Below are 18,557 nucleotides of genomic sequence, written 5' to 3' on the forward strand. Positions count from 1 at the left end.
TTTATGAGCTGCTGAGATTCTCACTCAACAGATGCCTCGATGGTGACACTGCTCACAGCACTCCATTACTGGATGGAAAATGCCACTGTTCTCCTGAAGGTGAGATTTTGTTGCCTGCCTCAGTCCAATGATGCACTGCAGCTCATGCCACGCAGATTCAGAGATTTTATTGTTGCAATACCGCATAGCTGAGCAAACCAAAGGCAGCAGCTGACGCGAGACAAAGGGCAGCAAGGATATTGGCAGCTTGAGGACCATGAGGAAAAACCTGAAGAGCAGCAGGAGCTAGAAGAGCAGGAGGAGGAAGAAGGCTGCTGAAGGGATGTCCTTGCCCAGAACTTACAACCTCCTCTCATAGCTACTTGGAGGAGTCAGGTATGCTACATCGGGTATTAGCTCATAAGGAGCTGGCAAAATGGAATTCCGCAATACAAGCTAAATGAATCCTCTTCACATGACCCCTCTCTGCAACTTACTACATGCATGTCTTCTCACTTCTTTAGTTCTGCTGAAGTGTCCTTGACCTGAAATGTTGACTCCTGTAAACTGCCTTGAAACATGTTGCAACATTAACTCCTTAATAAAAACACAAGCTGTAGTTATTGCTGCTCTTCTTGTGATGAGCCTGGTAAGCCTTGTGACACCAACACCTCTCTTTATCTCATACAAACACATGTGCGTGCACACACACACACACACACACACACACACACACACACACACACACACACACACACACACACACCACAAGCACACACAGTGAGGACTTCCTTTTGGCACTTTTGGAATATAAGCCATTGACGAAGCATTGCTTGTCTCTTTCAGTGACTGTGGGAGTTCTCTTCTTCATGGCAATATATGTGTAGCTACTGAATGGCTGGTGAGTGTGACATTAAGGGTTGATACCTTGCTCTGATTGCTGCTCAGCAAAGAGTTGGGAGCTGCACTTAACTGAGTGAGATCCTGTCGGGAACTGTGTTTTGTTCTGGGTGTAAACCACTCTATTACAATTTCAACCTGGACTTTGCATTTCTTTTAGTTGGACCCAGTTGGGTGTAACCCCTTAAGGTAGCCATATTTTAGTACACCAAAAGTAGGATAAATCAATCACTATTATCCAAAGGATCTATTTTTGACAATCTGCTCTTCTTCTATATTTGCATGTTGCCCCTTGGGGACATCTGACATTTTGAGACTACATCAGCTTTAAAGGATATAATTCTTTCACTGTCAGAGTCCGCAGTGCCTACAAACTGTTCTTACTTGATGCCTGCTATCCATTCAGTGTATTTTTCTTCAGTGCTCAGAAAGCATTCTTTATAAACCTATAAAACTTCATTCTTCATGTTCTTCCTCCATGTAACATTATTTCAAAAAAAATCCATGAGAGGCATTTGCTTTCTACATTGTTGGCAGCAAATAAAAAATAGAGAAGCCAAATCCTGTGACACCATTTCATTGCAACTATTGAGCAGAGCAGAAATGGTTTAGTGCAAAAACAGAAGAGAGAGGTGGCAGATCATTTGTAACCATAGCTTGCATTTCCAAATCCGTATTTTCACCATCAGCAAGAATGCTTAGTTTGACCTCAGTAACACTTCCTGACTCTGCTCCTGCCCCAGCTCATCCACTGTTGAAACCCTCATCCATGCCTTTGTTGGCTGTAGATGCAACTATTTCGATGTTCTCCTATCCAAGTCTTCCCTTATCTAGTTTGGAATCAAATTTCGTTTAATGGTTGCTCATGTGAACTGCCTTGAGACATGTTGCAACATTAAGTCTATTATAAAAATGAAAAATAAAACAGCAAGCAAGCCAAATGAAGGGATTACAGCTGGAAAACAACATTGGATCCTTATAGTGGCAGGTTTAACTTAGTTATGAAGAAGCATCAGAAGTAATCCAGGATAAAAATACTAAACAATAGTAAGTTAAAGTTGGATGGCATTAAGTCCATCATAAAAACTTAAGCTATAATCATTGTTTGCTAACATGTCACTTTAGCTCACTGTGGACAGTCATATCTTCCAAAGTACAGTGTTGGATAAGATAGGATAAGATATCTTTATTAGTCACATGTACATCAAAACACACAGTGAAGTGCATCTTTTGCATAGTGTTCTGGGGGCAGCCGCAAGAGTTGCCATGCTGCCAGTGCCAACATAGCATCCCCACAAATTCCTAACCTGTATGTCTTTGGAATGTGGGAGGAAACCGGAGCACCTGGAGGAAACCCACACAGACACAGGGAGAACGTACAAACTCCTTACAGACAGTGGCCGGAATTGAACCCGGATCGCTGGCGCTGTAAAGCATTACACTAACCACTACACTACTGTGCCTGCCCCTACAGTACCGTGCCTTCTAGATTTTGACCAATATCTGGGGCTGGGTTGTGTTGAAGCTCCAGTTCACAGTTCCTGTGCTCTTCCGCTCATATTGTGTGAATGCACAGGGCTCACCTTACTGGTCCCCCAGCTCCTTCAGTTGGGTGCTGAGGTCTCAGTGGGGACTAACTAAGCCACAGATAGCGTGGTGCTGAGTCCCCTGCCCCTGAATGTCCCTGACACGCTTTGACAGACGGAAAAGCTGGAGGTGAAGCTTTCTTTCCTGTCAAATTTGAGATGCAGTTTACTAAGTTTCAAATTCCAACATTCAAAAACTTAAGTAAATGATCAAAAAACAACATTTCTTTTAAAATAACAATGTATAGCTATGTCCACCCTGCACACACCCACCCACCCACCTTTTGGCTCCTAATCGGCAGGCCTAGAATCCCCATTGGAATCAGTAGGCTCTGCCATCCTATGCCAGCTCTTTCATATGATCAGAGAGGATATTCCCACTAATGTTTGGGAATCCCTGCCAGACTGGACTGTGCTGTTGGATTACGCATAGAATCCAGCAATTGGGTGCAGTGGTGGGCATGATGTCTTCTGTCGCCCAGTAGGCTGGGACTTGCATGTTTGGCAACGTTTGTGTGGAAGTCCAAAACTTAGTGTAGATTGAACAACTGAAAGCCTTTGGCTCTGTTTAGAACCACTGACTCCAGCCACCAAGACCTATAAGGAGTGACTCCTATAAAGAAGTTCATCTTGCACAAAAAACATAGCCTGGATGCAGAAACAACATCTCTTTCATTTTAATATACACAGGAAGCTCTCTGATTTTATGCACAGATGATAAATACAAATGAACTTCATCATTAATTATGTTTCTTTACAACTTAATTATGTTAACTTGTGTAGGTGGAATAGCAGTGCAAAACAGTCCCAAAATATTTTAATAAGTATACGTAATGCCAATTTTCTGTTCAGTTAAATTTTTCTATTGCAGCTTTCAATTCCCTGGCGTGAATACTGAAGCTGGATGACCATCTACTTTTCTGAATTTGCTTCATTTCTGCTGCTTTAGAAGTTGAGCGCTAATATTTTTCCCAAGTCCCAAATGAAACAGAGAACAAAATTGGAGTCAGGGAAACATTATAAGAATGACTTGAATTCTCACTTTCTTTTGGTGCAGTCAACATATACTACATTTAGCACTCATGTCCACTTCGAACACCTGAGAAAAAATTCACAAAACTAGTCAGAAGTACATTAGAAAGGGCATTGTGGCATTTATCGCATTGACCCATACACTAACACCGTGGACCTACGTGTTTCCCCTCCATACCACGATGACTGTTGAGAAAGTGAGTCACTGCTTGAAAAACAGTCCCCACGGCAGCCACAGAATAGTGGCAGAAAATTGTGCCATGGATTTAAGGTCAATGAAAGGAGAGGGAGGCATGATGTTCTCCTGTGCATCTGGGCACCCCACTCCCCATTGTGAGCTTTTGGGTGGTTAAGGGGGCCAGGGATGGTCACATGTCACTCATAATTATATGATTTAAAAGGATGTGATCCGAAACTCCACTGATTATTACTCCCTAATGCTGACCAGAAGACACTAAAGCTGTGAAATGCCATGTGCAACATATTGTGACAGTGCAAACTCTTTAAAAATAATAGGAAAACACAGTGATGCTGGAGGAACTCAGCAGGCCAGGCAGCATCCGTGGAGAAAAGCAGGTGGTCAACGATTCAGGCCAGGACTCTTCTTGAGAAGAAGGGTCCTGACCCAAAATCTTGACCGCCTGCTTTTCTCCATGGATGCTGCCTGGCCTGCTGAGTTCCTCCAGTGTCATTGCTTTTTTCATCTCAATTCCAGCATCTGCAGTCCTTTGTTTCTTTAAAAATAGTGCCATGCCTTTGAAGGTCAAATTAACCAGGACTAGAGCCATTTTGGGTTAATTTCTAGTGCTGTGCTGTTGAGGATTAGCTTACTTAGAACTAGAGCAATTCTGGATTCATTTCTAGATATCTTATTGCCTTTGCACCCTAATTTGTTCGTGAGATCTTTGTTCTCCCTGGCACCTTTATTCTGGAATAAGTAACAGCAACAGTAGTGCAACCCATAAAATTTGCATACAGTGAAATTTTCAACCACTCTGGTCTGAAAAAGGACTGTTTGTATCCACTTATAAAGCAATCAAAATTTACTTTCCCCAGTTCTTTACAGATACCTAACTGCTAAACTCCTGCCAAGAGCACTTGGATGAAGTCCTAAAGGTCTCCAGGACCCATTTGTATAAAGGACTTTGGGCCCTGTTCTACATTAGCCTGTTCAGGACTTTCTTAGCCAGAAAACACTTCTGTATTTTCTTCTCATCATTTTTGTATCTGCTCTTTCAGTAGTAACACTCTCCTGAAGCTGGCAAATGTTACTTGTATTGTGTTATGTCCCTTTAAGAGTTGGCAGCAATTATTTGCCCTACGGTGCAAAGTGTCTCCAACTGTGAAAACCTGGAACACATCAAAGGAGAATGACACGCTCGACCAGATGATGTTAATTTCACTGCAGTGTTGCACAGCAAAACACAGTTCTATTGCAAGCTCCATCAAGCAAGAGATTATCAGCTGGACAGAGGAAAAGGTTCAAGGATGTTTTCAAAGCTTTCTCGAGAAAGTGTAACATCCCCACTGACTCGTGAGAATCTCTGGCCCGTGAGCACTCAAATGGAGAAGGAGCATTTGCGATGCCATTGAAAACCTTGAGTCCATGCATTGGGGGGGACAGAGCAGCAAAATGTAAATGGTGGAAATGGCACACCACCTCCCAAGTCATGTATCAGCCCATCCTGGCAAGCTCCTCTTGTCTCACAGCTGGTAAAATCATGAGGGGTGTAGATAAGGTTCAATACTCAAGTTTATTGTTGTCATAGGCCTACATACACAAGGTATAAATGCCATGAAAATTAGCATTTTGCAGCAGCTGCACAGTAGAGTGTTAGACCAGCAAGATGAGGACAAATACAAGTTAACATGAACTTAAATTATCATAAATTATACATACTTTTTCCCAGGGTAGGGGAGACAAAAACTAGAGGACATAGATTTAAGGTGTGAGGAGAAAGATTTAAAAGAGACCTGAGGGGCAATCTTTTCACACAGAGGGTGGTGGATCTGTGGAACAAGCTGCCAGAGGAAGCTGTAGAGATGGGTGCAATCACAATGTTTAAAAGACATTAGGACAGGTACACGTATAAGGTAAGATAAGATAAGGTTTATGGGGATAATGGGCCAAATGCCGGCCAATGGAACTAGCTTGGACAGACGTTTTGGTCATCATGGGTGAATTGGGCCAAATGGCCTGTTTCCATGCTGTATGACTCCATGACTCCATGAGAATCTGTGAACAGTTTCCTTTTAAGAGGCACAAGCATTACTTCAATCAGCACGAATTACATTCATCAGAGATTCCTAAAATTTCTTCTTCATGTTGTGCACTTATTTGAGAAACAGCATGACTAATGTGACTTAAATGTTTCTATTATTGCATGAAATGCATGAATGAATTTCAAGTTTGAGTGGTCTGTAGCATAACAGTTGTTCAACAGAAATAAGCAATGGTAAAAGGAGCAAGGAATACCAATGGCAATTTAAAAAAAAGTTTACTGCTAGAGGAAAGAAATCAAAGAAGATAAGATAAAATAAGATTTCTTTATTTATCACACGTACATCAAAACACACAGTGAAATGCATCTTTGCGTGGAGTGTTCTGGGGGCAGCCCACAAGTGTCGCCACGCTTCTGGTGCCAACATAGCATGCCCACAACTTCCAAACCCATACGCCTTTGCAATGTGGGAGAAAACCAGAGCACCTGAAGGAAACCCAGGCAGTCACGGGGATAACGTACAAACTCCTTACAGACAGTGGCCAGAATTGAACCCTGGTCACTGGTGGGGCAAAGCAGGAGGAAATGCTTTCAGGAAAGACATGGTCACAAAATGATTATTTTATATTATATACCCATCAATCCGAATCAGGCGATTCCACTGATACTCATTCCACACACTATAAAAAGCATTGGGATACAGAGTTTCAGTAATTCATTTCATGGTGCCATAGTAAGGAACTAGAACAGGTTACTTGTGGATGGCAACACGCATGAACCTAATCCTCCCCTCAAATAAGTTCACACTTGTGCAGCTTTATAACAGGGGACAGTGGGATGAAATTGAACTTTGGTGGAGAGGGGTGGTTTAACCCCCTCTCGAATCGAGAAGACCATTAGGCAGGGTGCGTAACAATCTGGCCCATCCACTGTCACCTATTCTTTGATCCCCAAATTTTAATTTCAAACTCATTAAGTAATAAATAAGGAATGGTGAACATAATTATTTTTTACAACAACCTAGTTCAGAATTGCTGACTTATTTGTAGCAAAAATGTTTTTACTTATTATAAGCACCGATTCTTAAGGTTCTTTTTTAGACTGATGCGAACGTGATGACTGCCCAAAAACAAATGCATTTCCAATAGGCGACCATCCCTGGAAAAAAAATAAGAACATTGCAAGTTGCAAAGTCAGTGGCAGTGAAGTGCACAAGATTGCCTTATGGACATGTGCACATCTACAATTTTCCTCATACTTTGCTGTTGATGAATTAGTTGCGTATGAGGTCTTATGTAGCACAAAGCCATGGACAGAAAAAGAATGTATCAGCTTAAAAAGAAATCAAAGTTAAATGATGAATCTTCAAAGACATTTCTTTCCTCTTCTCTACCAAATTCTCATATAGTAAAGAAAATAGGGAGTGTCTGAAGGAAACCAGTGCTCCCTTTGTCCTTGATGCTATCACAGGAAAAAATAAAATAACATAATCTGCTGGCAGAGGAAGGAGGGGGAGGGGAATCAGCTGCATGCATCTGCTATATTACCAGACTGTCTGAAAAGTCAGCGAAGCAGCTCCAAATCCTAAGGGAACAACATGGTTTAGCTCTGGGGCTGCAGAGTTGCAGTAGGATCGTTTATCTTTATTTACTGAACTCCAGATTCTGTTTTAAAGTTGACAGGTTGACATAACACACAGAAATAAATGTTATCCATGTTAAGGGGAGACAAGGGCAGGCTTCAGAGGTCCCCACACTGAGGTGGCCTTCAAAAACATAAAGTACAAGTAAAGGACTGGATGATTTCATAAACAATTTTGCAGTGAGGTGTGCCTACTTTTCAAAGCAGGGTTTTCACATTTAATTTCTTCTCTTATGAAGCAGCTTACATTGAATTGTATACAATTTTATATCATAAAAATGGCTGACAATTATCTGACCTTTGGCTTTCATTCACCATATTGAGGCACCTCTTGCTGGCAGGAACTGACTGTTCCTGTTGGAACTGGTGGTATTTAGCCACTTCAGCTTCGATAAATCTCAAACTTCCTACAGGTACTGTTGAATGTGACAGTCCGAGACTTATTGAGTGACGTACAACACCATGTCTGTCACTGCACTCTCTCACTGGCTTCCACGTTGTGGGTTAGGAGGCAAGGGGGAAGCGAAATAAATTTTAAAGTGATTTTATCTTCATGTGGTTTTATGTGTTTTAATTAACTTGTTTTTTTTTAAAATGATTGGTATTGGTTTATTATTGTCACTTGTACTGAGAAGGAGTGAAAAACTTGCCTTGCATACTGATTGTTCAGATCAATTCAATACACAGTGCATTGAGGTATTACAGGGTAAAAACAATTACAGAATACAGAGTAAAATGTCACAGCAACAGGGAAGTGCATTCCAGGTGGACAATAAGGTGCATGGTGCAAGGTAGATTGTGAGGTCAAGAGTCCATCTCATCATATAAGGGAACCATTCAGTAGTCTTATAACAGCGGGATAGAAGCTATCCTTGAGCCTGGTGGCATATGCCCTCAGGGTCCTGCATCTTCTGCCTGATGGGAGAGGGGAGAAGACAGAATGATCTGGGTGGGTGGGGTCTTTGATTATGCTGGCTGCTTCACCAAGGCAGAGAGAGGTAAAGACAGAGTCAATGGAGGGGAGACTGGTTTCCGTGATGTGTTGGGCTGTGTCCACAACTCTCTGCAGCTTCTTGCATTCCTGGGCAGAGCAGTTGCCATACCAAGCCATGGTGCATCCAGATAGGATGCTTTCTATGGTGCATTGATAAAAGTTGGTGAGTGTCAATAAAAGTTGGTGAGTGTCACCAACGTGTGACCAAGTTGGTGAATGATATATATTTTAAAGTTATTTACCTCAATTTTAATAGTTTATATATGTGTTTGAAATTGTTAAAACCTTGGACAACTTTAACAGAAGGCAAATCTCCACTCCAGTTTACCTTCTGCTACATCTTGCCTGGGTGTAAGAGAGTTCCTTCTCTGTGCTTTCTGAGGCACTGGTGAGATCAGCCCTCCACTTCTGGTCCAGCTGTGTATGCCAACATGAGGGGACAATGGGCAATGATTGTGTTTTAGGGGCCAGGTCAAGAATGATCTGGCATGTTATGTCTACATTTATATCTAATCATCAGTTGATGATCTGCTCTACCACACCTTTGGTCCTGAATCACAAAAGGTTAACAGGCAAGTACTGCAAATAGTTAAGAGGACAAATAGCATACTGCAAAGTGGTTGGAGTTTAGAATTAGTGACATTTTATTACAATTGTATGGGTCATTGGTGAAGCCACACCTGGGATACTGCACACAGGTTTGGTCTCCTTGACCTAAAAAAGGATATAGTAGCATTGGAGGAAGTCTAAAAGAGATTCACCTGGCTAACTCCTGTGATACAAGAAATTCTGCAGATGCTGGAATCTGGAGCAATACACAAAATGTGCCGGAGGCACTCAGCAGGAACACCACCTCGTATTCCACCTTGGGAGTCTCCAACCTGATGGCATGAACATCAATTTCTCTAATGTCTGGTAACTCCAGCTCTTCTTTTTCTTCTCCCCCCCCAACCACTCCTTTGTCTTCCCTTATTCTTATGGCTCCCTTTCCCCGCCTTGATGACCTGCCCATCTCCTCTCCTCCCATCCCCCATCCTTTATTTTATGGTCCACTGCCCTCTCCTACTGGATTCCTTCAGCCCTCGGCCTCTTCTACCTACCACCTCTCAGCTTATTACATCTTCTCCCCCTCCCCCACCCACTACCTCCCCCCTCTCACTTGGACTCACTTATCATCTGAGCTCACCCATCCCGTGCCTGCGTGTACTCCTCCACCTCCTCCCACCTTCTTATTCTGGCTTCTGCCCTCTTCCTTTCCAGTCCTGATGAAGGGTCTCTGCCCGAAACGTCAACTGTTTATTTCCCTTCATGGGTGCTGCCTGACCTTCTGAGTTCCTCCAGCACTTTTTGTGTAAAACTCCTGTGATGATAGGATTGTCCTATTGAGTGAGGCTAAACAGATTGAGTCTGTATTCTTTGGGGTTTAGAGAATTGCGGACTGATCATATTGAAACATATGAGATACCAAGGAGGTATGACAGAGTAGATGTTGAGATGTCTTCACTAGTGGGAAGGTCATGAACGAAGGGACATAGTTTTAAGATAAGGGGCCAGGCATTTAAAACGAACATAAGTAGAAATTTCTTCTCACAGAGGCTGGTGAATTCTCCACCAAGAGAGTTGTGGAGTCTAGCTCAGTAGAAGTATTTAAAGTGGAGGTAGAAGATTGGGGGATTGAGGGTTATGGGGATGTGGCACGGAGGAGAAGATGAGACCTGGGGTAGATCAGCCATGATCATGTTGAATGGTGGGGCAGGCTTGTAGGGCCAGGTGATCTACTCCTGCTCCAGTTTTCTTGTGTTCTTGTGTAGTTCTTGTTAAAGCCATTACCTTGTCAAATACATGTAGATCTTAAATCCAGAGGCTAGTCTCGAATGTGTATAGCTGATAAGTTTGCACAGCCACTACCAGATTTGACTGGATCACCTATAGTGTTATAAGGCTTCACAGATTCACTGAATTGTTTTCAGCTTGTCATGTCTGTGGCTGCTTATGAGTGCGATCCAATCGGTCTCATTCCCAGCTCCTTCCCCAAATTTTTTAACTTTCAAAAATGTTTCCAGTTGCCTTTTGAAAGCCAGATTTGAAAATGTGTCCATTTCTAGTTGGTGCATTTCAAGCAATGAAAACTCAGTTTCTTTACTTTTCATAGCCCCAGAGAGATATGGAAAGGAAACAGACCCTTCGGCTTACTGAGTCCACACTGATCATCCATCACCCATTTACACTAATCCTACATTAATCTATTTTTTATTTTACCCACATTTTCTTCAATAGCTCCCAGATTCTAGCACTCACTTACACACTAGGAGCAATTTACAGTGGCAAAGTAACCTACAAACCCCCACGCCTTTAGGGATGTGGGAGGAAATGGGTGTACCTGCAGGAAACCCATGTGGTCACAGGGAGAACTTGCAAACTCCATGCAGACAGTGCCGGATTGAACCTGGGTCTCTGGTGCTGTGAGGTAGCGTCTCAACTAGCTGCACCACTGCACCCCTTTGTCTCAGGATCTCACTTCTCAAAACTTTTTGCAATTTCAAGGCAGGACAGTATTAATAAATTGTCTTAAAATCTACAGCCAAATGAAAGGAGAGACTTCAGTTTGTATTGTCAAAATTAATTGGGCTAATAATAGCTTCAAAATGGGTTATGTGCCAAGTTTAAAAAAATAATAATTTATAGGATGTGGCCATTGCTCTTGAGACTAACATCTATTGCTTATTCCTAATTGCTTTTGAGAAGGTGGGATGTGGGAGGAATTGGGTGTACCCACAGGAAACCCATGTGGTCACTTGCAAACTCCATGCAGACAGCACCCGATTGAACCCAGGTCTCTGGTGCTGTGAGGTAACGTCTCAGCTAGCTGCACCACTGCACCCCCTCTCTCTCTGTAGGGCTCTCTTGAACTGCTGCAAGCTGTCTGGTGGGGTAGCTGTAAGATTTACTGTCTCTGTAACCTTGATGATGTGTCTGGACCCATTTAGAAGAGCTCTTCTGTTGTATCCATGGCACCTACCTGTTTCAGGTGATGGACCAGTTCCTCCCACACCAACTGCCATTGAGTCATTCAGCACAGAAACAGGCCCTACAGCTCACCGTTTTTATGCTGATCAGCTATTCTAACCCTCTTTATCACCACTTGGTCTGTGGCTCTCTACACCTTGTGACTCTTGTTAGAAATGTGCATGGTGGTATGAAAGGAAAACTTAATGTAAATCCAATATTAATACTAGTGCAGCCTGGAGGAGTGGGGTGCTCACCTGTGTCCACAGGAGTAATCTGATCTACTCTTGCTCCACAGCTCCTCTGTGATCCAGGATATCTGGAAATCTCTGCTGCTCTTCTCCAAATAAAGGAAATATCTACACAAGATACATACAAACATATGACTTTGTGAAACAGTGCAGCTGGTAGAGTTGCTGCCTTACAGTTCCAGTGACCCGACCTTGGATGCTATCTGTGTGGAACTTGCACATTCTCCCCGTGACTGTGTGGGTTTCCTTCCTCATCCCAAAGCCATGTGGGTTGGAAGGTTAATTGGCCACTGTAGATTACCTTTAGTATTGTAGGTCAGCAGTGGAATCTAGGTAAGGTTGATGGGAATGTTGGGAGAGTAAAATGGGATTAGTGTAGAATTAGTGTGAATGGGTGCTTGATGGGCTATGTAGGCCCGGAGGGCCGAAGGGCCTGTGTCCTTGCTTTATGACTCAATGACTCTTTGTGTATGAGGAGTAGGGGAGGCCTCTCAGCCCTTCGAGCCCTCTCTGCCATTTGATATGATCATGGCTGATCTAACGGTAACCTCAATTCAGTATTCCCCCTTACCCACGGTAAATTTTCACTTCCTTGCTTACCAAGTATATGTCTATCTCCACCTTAAGCATATTCAAAGACGTTGCTCCCCCTGTTGTTTGAGGGAGTTGCAAAGACTCATGACCCTCTAGGAGAAAAAAAATGCATCATCTCTGCCTTAAATGGGCAGCTCCTCAGTTTTACACAGTGACCCCTTGTTCTAGATTCTCCCATGAGAGGAAAAATCCTTGCCACATCAGCCCTGTCAAGCCTTCTCAGGATGTTAGACGGCAGACATGCCTTTGATTGACGTCCCATCCATGAGGTAGCATCTCTGACACTGCAGTACCCTCTCCATACTGTACTGACCCGCTGCTGGAGTGCTCCTCTTAAGTCTTTAAACTAGGACTTCAACCTTTTGACTCAGAGGTGATAATAGTATTCCCAATCTAAGGCTGTCACTAGGATAATGAAACATATGTATCCACTTTCCTGGACAAATATTTATCTGATTGGTGCAGTGAACAGATACACTATGTTCCAAATCAGAAAAAAATGGATGATGTCTGGATCTACCATACATATCTCATTCTTTTCATTCAAAATCAAAGAGAATACATTACGTTTCTGATTGGCAGTGCATTTGTTGGCCATCAGCCAGTGGAGGTAGAGACAAAAGAGAAGAAAAAAACTGTTTTGCCAGCTAATATTTTAATCTCTGGATTTAAACTTCCAGAGATTAAAATTATTATTCTTATTATTAAACTTATTATTCCATTCAAAACCCTGAGGTTGAAAATTACTAAGGGACTTTTGGAGAATATTTTTGCATCTCTTTTCCATGACCTCAATTAAAAAGGCCAGATCATAATTAGTATGCAAAGCCCTAATGTTCAGTTGCAAAACTGATGTTAGGTTTTGGAATGTTTTGTGGTATAAGCCTCTCTTTTCACCTGATCCGTGTGTGTAATCATTGCTAAGGTGCATCAAACATTTTGCCATGTCTCGGCTCATTTATTTGTTGATTATATTTATTACTTTGCATGATTGACTTCTAATTTGCAACAGATAAATTATGCTTCCCTGACATATTTCACCTTGAAGAGAATAAAAGCACATTAAATTTGGAAAACTCTTGTAAAACTTCATTAAGCCACATTATTATTTTCACATGGTTTAATTGTGTTCAAATAGGAAACATAAATGCTCAGTTTATTTAGTTAATCTTCTTAAATTATCTTACAAGATTTACCACAGCAACCAAACTGCAAAACTGGAAGATAATTGAGGTACAAAATGCAGATGCATTGTTCTTATTTGAGACATGAAGGAAAGTGGCTATAGGATAAAGAGTGACAGGAATTTGAGAAATCTGCTGTACTTATTTGATTAGAAGGAATGAGAAAGGAAGTACGCTTGCAAGTAAGTGAAGTGAAAATTGTACACATTTTTGATGAGAAAATGGGAGATGTGGGAAGGTAGAAATATAAAACACTGAGGGTAGTATATGAAAGTGAATGGACTCAAATGGAATTGTAGTTACTAATATAATGGATGTATTCACATTTTAACTCCATGCTGAAGACTAAAACCCATTACGGAAGATCTTCAGGTATATTATTTTCCGTAATTCCTTGCTACAGGAGGACACTCTGACCCAACTCAGAGCAAACATGTCCCCCCACTAATTTTCCCTGTAACCTATACTCCTCACATTCCCATCAACTACCCTCCAGATACAATCACTCATCTACACATTAGGGGTAATTTACAGTGACCAATTAATGTACCAACCCACAGGTCTTTGGAATATGGAAGGAAAAGCGAACACATGGAGGAAACCCACACAGTCACAGGGAGAATACACAAACTCCACACAGACAGAAGCATAAGTTAGGATTGAACTCAGATCATTGGCACCGTATGGTAGCAGTTCTCTCAACTATGCCACATATGTGAAGCTTGTATAGAGTTAAATCTTACCGCTTATTAAAACCTTTAATAGTTATCAGTTGTTTTGCAAAGTCCTGGCTCTTTTATTTGTTGTTTATTTTTGTTATGATTGACTTTTAATGATTGGCTTTTAATTTGCAACAGAAAATGTGCTACTTGATCAGAATGTCAGGCCTGGATAAGGTGAATCACAATTCCTGCAGCATGCCCAATTTGGGATCTGTCTGTCCTGCAAACAAACACAGACTGTGAACAAAACTAAAATACTGCAGATGATGGGAGGTCTGAAATTAGAAAAAAAGACAGAAAATTCTGGAGATATTAATCTGGTCAGGTAGGATCAAATATTTAACATGGAGTTAACATTTCCAGTCAATTCTCTTTCAGCAGAACTGGAATAGTTTGAGATAAATGAGTTTCAAGATGCAAAGAGGGGTGATTGGGAAAAGAGAATAGAAAGGAAAATCGAGGGAGGGACAGAGGAATTATATGACGGAAGTGGTGATACTGCAAGTTGACAGATGGAATAAACAGAAGTTCGGTCTAGAGGAAGTGTAAACTGGAGCAGCAGAAACATTATCTGAAATTACACGGACATTTCTGATGAAGGTCTGTAATATTAACCCTGTTTCTCACTGAACAGATGCTGTCTAACCTGCTGAGTATTTCCAGAACAAAGGTCACAGTGGGACTGGGAATTAAAGTTACAAGCAACAGGAAGTTTGGAGTTATATTTGTTGATTAGATGGACACGGAATTCATTTTGGGTTTTCCCAATGTGGGGTCAACAACATCATGAAGAGTGAATACAGTAAGCTAACTTGAACGAAGTATAAACAAATCATTAATTCACCTGGAAAAAAACTTTTTATCCAGTTCTCTTTTGGAAGATATTATTGAACCTGATCCTACAATTCTTTCATGCTTGATCCAGATCTTAAAAACTCACTGCATAATTTATTTTTCCTTACATTGCCTTTGGTTTCTAAGACAAATTCATTACATTTGTCTCCTTTTATTACTGCAACTGAATACAATTTCTCCTTATTTACTCATGGTTTTGCTGGTCTCTTTAAAATCTTCTCTTTATCTGCTCACTCTGAGGAGAACAATTCCAGCTGAATGACCAGATGTGCATTCCCAGGATCTTCTTTTTATATTATTTACAATTTACATTGAAGTTACAAGTATATTAGCTTATCTCAGTCTACAGTAAGTTTCTAGCAAATCTGAATTTCACTGTTGAGTTCATATCACACACTCTTCAGGAAGGAAGGCGGTTCCTCCCCAGAGATCCTCTTGTTGCCTGGTTAAATATTAACGCTAGAATAGCATGACTGAAAAGCACCAAGTATATTCACCACTTTTGTGCTGAATGTTAAAGTCCTATTGAAATTGAAAATGCTCTTTCAGCTTAAAACCACAACTGATATGAATGTTTATCCTTAAAAATCAAATCACATTTTAAAATGCGCATTAGAGGTTGTGATAATAGATTATGCAATTTAATAATTATTAATAATAATAAAGCAGCATTTAATACTGATGATCAGTTCTCATGAAGGTAACCAAATGACTTGTTAATCCTTTTACAGATTTCTTTTGGATATGCCTGCACTTCCCTATTCTTATTTCAGATTTGGGGAATTCATGGCCTGGGAATTCTTTGGAGCTTGCAAAACCAAAGTTGGTGATGTATGGTATCGAGGGATGAATAGGTGTAGGGGAGGGGTGAGATCAGGGTCTCAACAGTCAGGTCGAATTATCAGTAGATGGGGCTTTGCATTGGCTGTTGGAAGGGTCATTCAGGGTAGGGGTTAGAACCTTGAGGATTAGGTGACACGAAGAGGTGAAGTCATTACTGAGTTTGGGAGTTGGGAAGGCCAAGAAAGAGCTGTTGGAAGGGGTATGTATGTAAAGACGATCTACCACTGGACTCAATGGCATTTCCCCTTTAACTAATGCCAAAGCTGTTCTCACAAGATGAAATGCCATGCAGTTTGTGAACCACTCATACAGGGTGAAAAAACACGTATGTGACTTCCAGGAGTAAGTTCCAGCTGTTGAGTTCTGTTGTATATGTCCAGGTGCTGCTGAATGTTAGTGCATCAGACATGGACTTCACAATTCTTGCAGTAAATTCCCAATTTTTTTAACAACAGTTTATTTCATTGAAATTGTATTGCATAGTATACATAAACATTGCAAAATGCAAGACTGAACTTCAGATCCCTTTTTATCTACTTTTTTTCTGCTGACACGTAAAAATGTTTTTGCATGCGCTTCATAAGTATGATGAAAACAATAGGAAAATTAGTGCACAAAGGAAGAAGTGCATCATTTGCTTAGAATACCCAAAGACCATCACTGAAGTTTATAGCAGTGGGCCCAGCACTGAAACAATCATTGTTGTGTAGCCTAATGGGTCACCACAGTTTTCCACTTCAGTCAACTTGGATCATGCCATGCAGTTTGTTAACCATTCATGCACGATAGTAAAACAAGTGTAAGTTGCTTTCGATTTCTACATATCTGCACTCTCCTGGACATTCATGTATCAGACACACAAATGATATGGAAGGAAAGTCCCAGACTTCATGATTCTTGTGGCAAGTCCTTGATTTTTTTTAATACCATTTAGTGATAGAGCTGATCATATCCCAATGTTGTGGTAGGAGATCAGAGAAATACATTAAGATTCCAGGCATTTATTAAAGCATAAAATGAGTTAAGAAAATAATTTAGCATTTATGATGCACCTCTGTGCTGTTTCTCAGTTCTTGAGACGGGAATTAAACATGTGTTAACAAACACTACAGCTTACTCCAGCAATTAACGATATTTGGATTGGCGAATGCAGTTCAATATAACTGCTTGCATGAAACATTATATATGCTAAGCAGAATTCTGTGAATTCTGACCAGTTAAAAGCATTGTCACATTTTCCCTCCGAATGTCCTCCCTTATTATGACATGAAATTTGAATATTTAATCTTAGTGGGGGCTTGAGAGTCTGGGTCTGAGATACCCAATAATCATTTCCATGAGTGAAATCTGATAGCCAGTAGCCTGCAAACTCATTCTGCAGTGTTTTCTTGTTTATACAGCTAGTTGTTCACCATAATAGTGAAAGGGCATTGTGAACAAAGTAGAAGTGACATAGATAGGAAACTGCTATCGACACTAATCTTCCCTGTCACATGCATTATCTAGTGCTACTTATCACACCATATTAATCAACAGATTTAAAACTCAGAATTCTTACCTTACTGTAGGATCTTTGACACAAGGAAAATTAATAAGGCAATGACTAGAGACTCTGTCTCAGCATTTAGTTAGTAGTATAAAAGCAGCTAATAGTTAAAAGTATTTGAAAAAGAGAATATTTATGTCTGAATAATTATTTTACTTATTTTAGTCATTTTATTGATGCCTTCTCTCAAGATTCAGCTCTTTTCAACATATCTCCATAATTCTGCAGCCAATAATGACTCGCTTTATTGTCAATTCCAGCCTATTGTTATTTCTTTGTTTACATAAAATGTTTATACATATGCATTTTTCTCCAGTTAAACATAAATGTAGTTTCTGTCTCCATCAAATGGACAATTTAATGAGTTTCCACCAAGCAGGAGCAACAGATGCTACAGAAAATGGCTCACTTAATTTCTAGATATTTTATTGGAAGATAGTCCATCTTAATTGCTTCACTGAGGTGATCTCCATGAATCACATTGGAGTAAAATCCTGATATCTTCATTTCATTTTATTGGCTGGATAAAAGGAAACAGCCAGAGGAATGTACTTTCTTCAGGAATGAAGGGCACACTAGAATAACTATCCATCCATTCTTCAGATGCAATCATGATCCTAATTGCCTGTCCCTTGTCATTGGTCAGAATTAACTTGTGTGGTCTGTATCACAATGCTAGTGGGTTCTGGTCCTAGCATTGAAGTATTCACAATTTGGTATGTCTCTCTCATGGTAATGTTCAATTTGGCAAGTCAGCATTAAAGGGAAAGTAAGGACCTGTAAAGCAGGTCAATAGCTGTGCTGCCTCCATAATTCTGGCAATCACTATGATTTTCCTAGGAATGGATGACAATACTGCTAGTCTTAATCACTGAATGCACTACTTTGCAATGTAAACTGGGGACACATTGATGTAACTTGCAAACAAGTTGGAATATTATGAGTTACATGGGCAGAGTCTGCTGACATTCTGTTAAGGAAACAGACAAGAATATATGAGGAAATGTTTTTATTTGCAGATTTGGGGTAGCAGTGATTTCAGAAACATACAATGACCTGTCACCAACAAGGCGTTCTGAGGCATGGAGTTACTACTCTCACCCACAACCCTCTCCTACACCGTAAAAAAAATCAACTCTGTATTACCTCAAACAAATTAGCATACACTTAATGACCAAGGTCTCTTGTGTTTGTTGCAGTTT

Source organism: Pristis pectinata, chromosome 2 (genome assembly GCF_009764475.1).
Source record: "Pristis pectinata isolate sPriPec2 chromosome 2, sPriPec2.1.pri, whole genome shotgun sequence".
NCBI lineage: Eukaryota > Metazoa > Chordata > Chondrichthyes > Rhinopristiformes > Pristidae > Pristis > Pristis pectinata.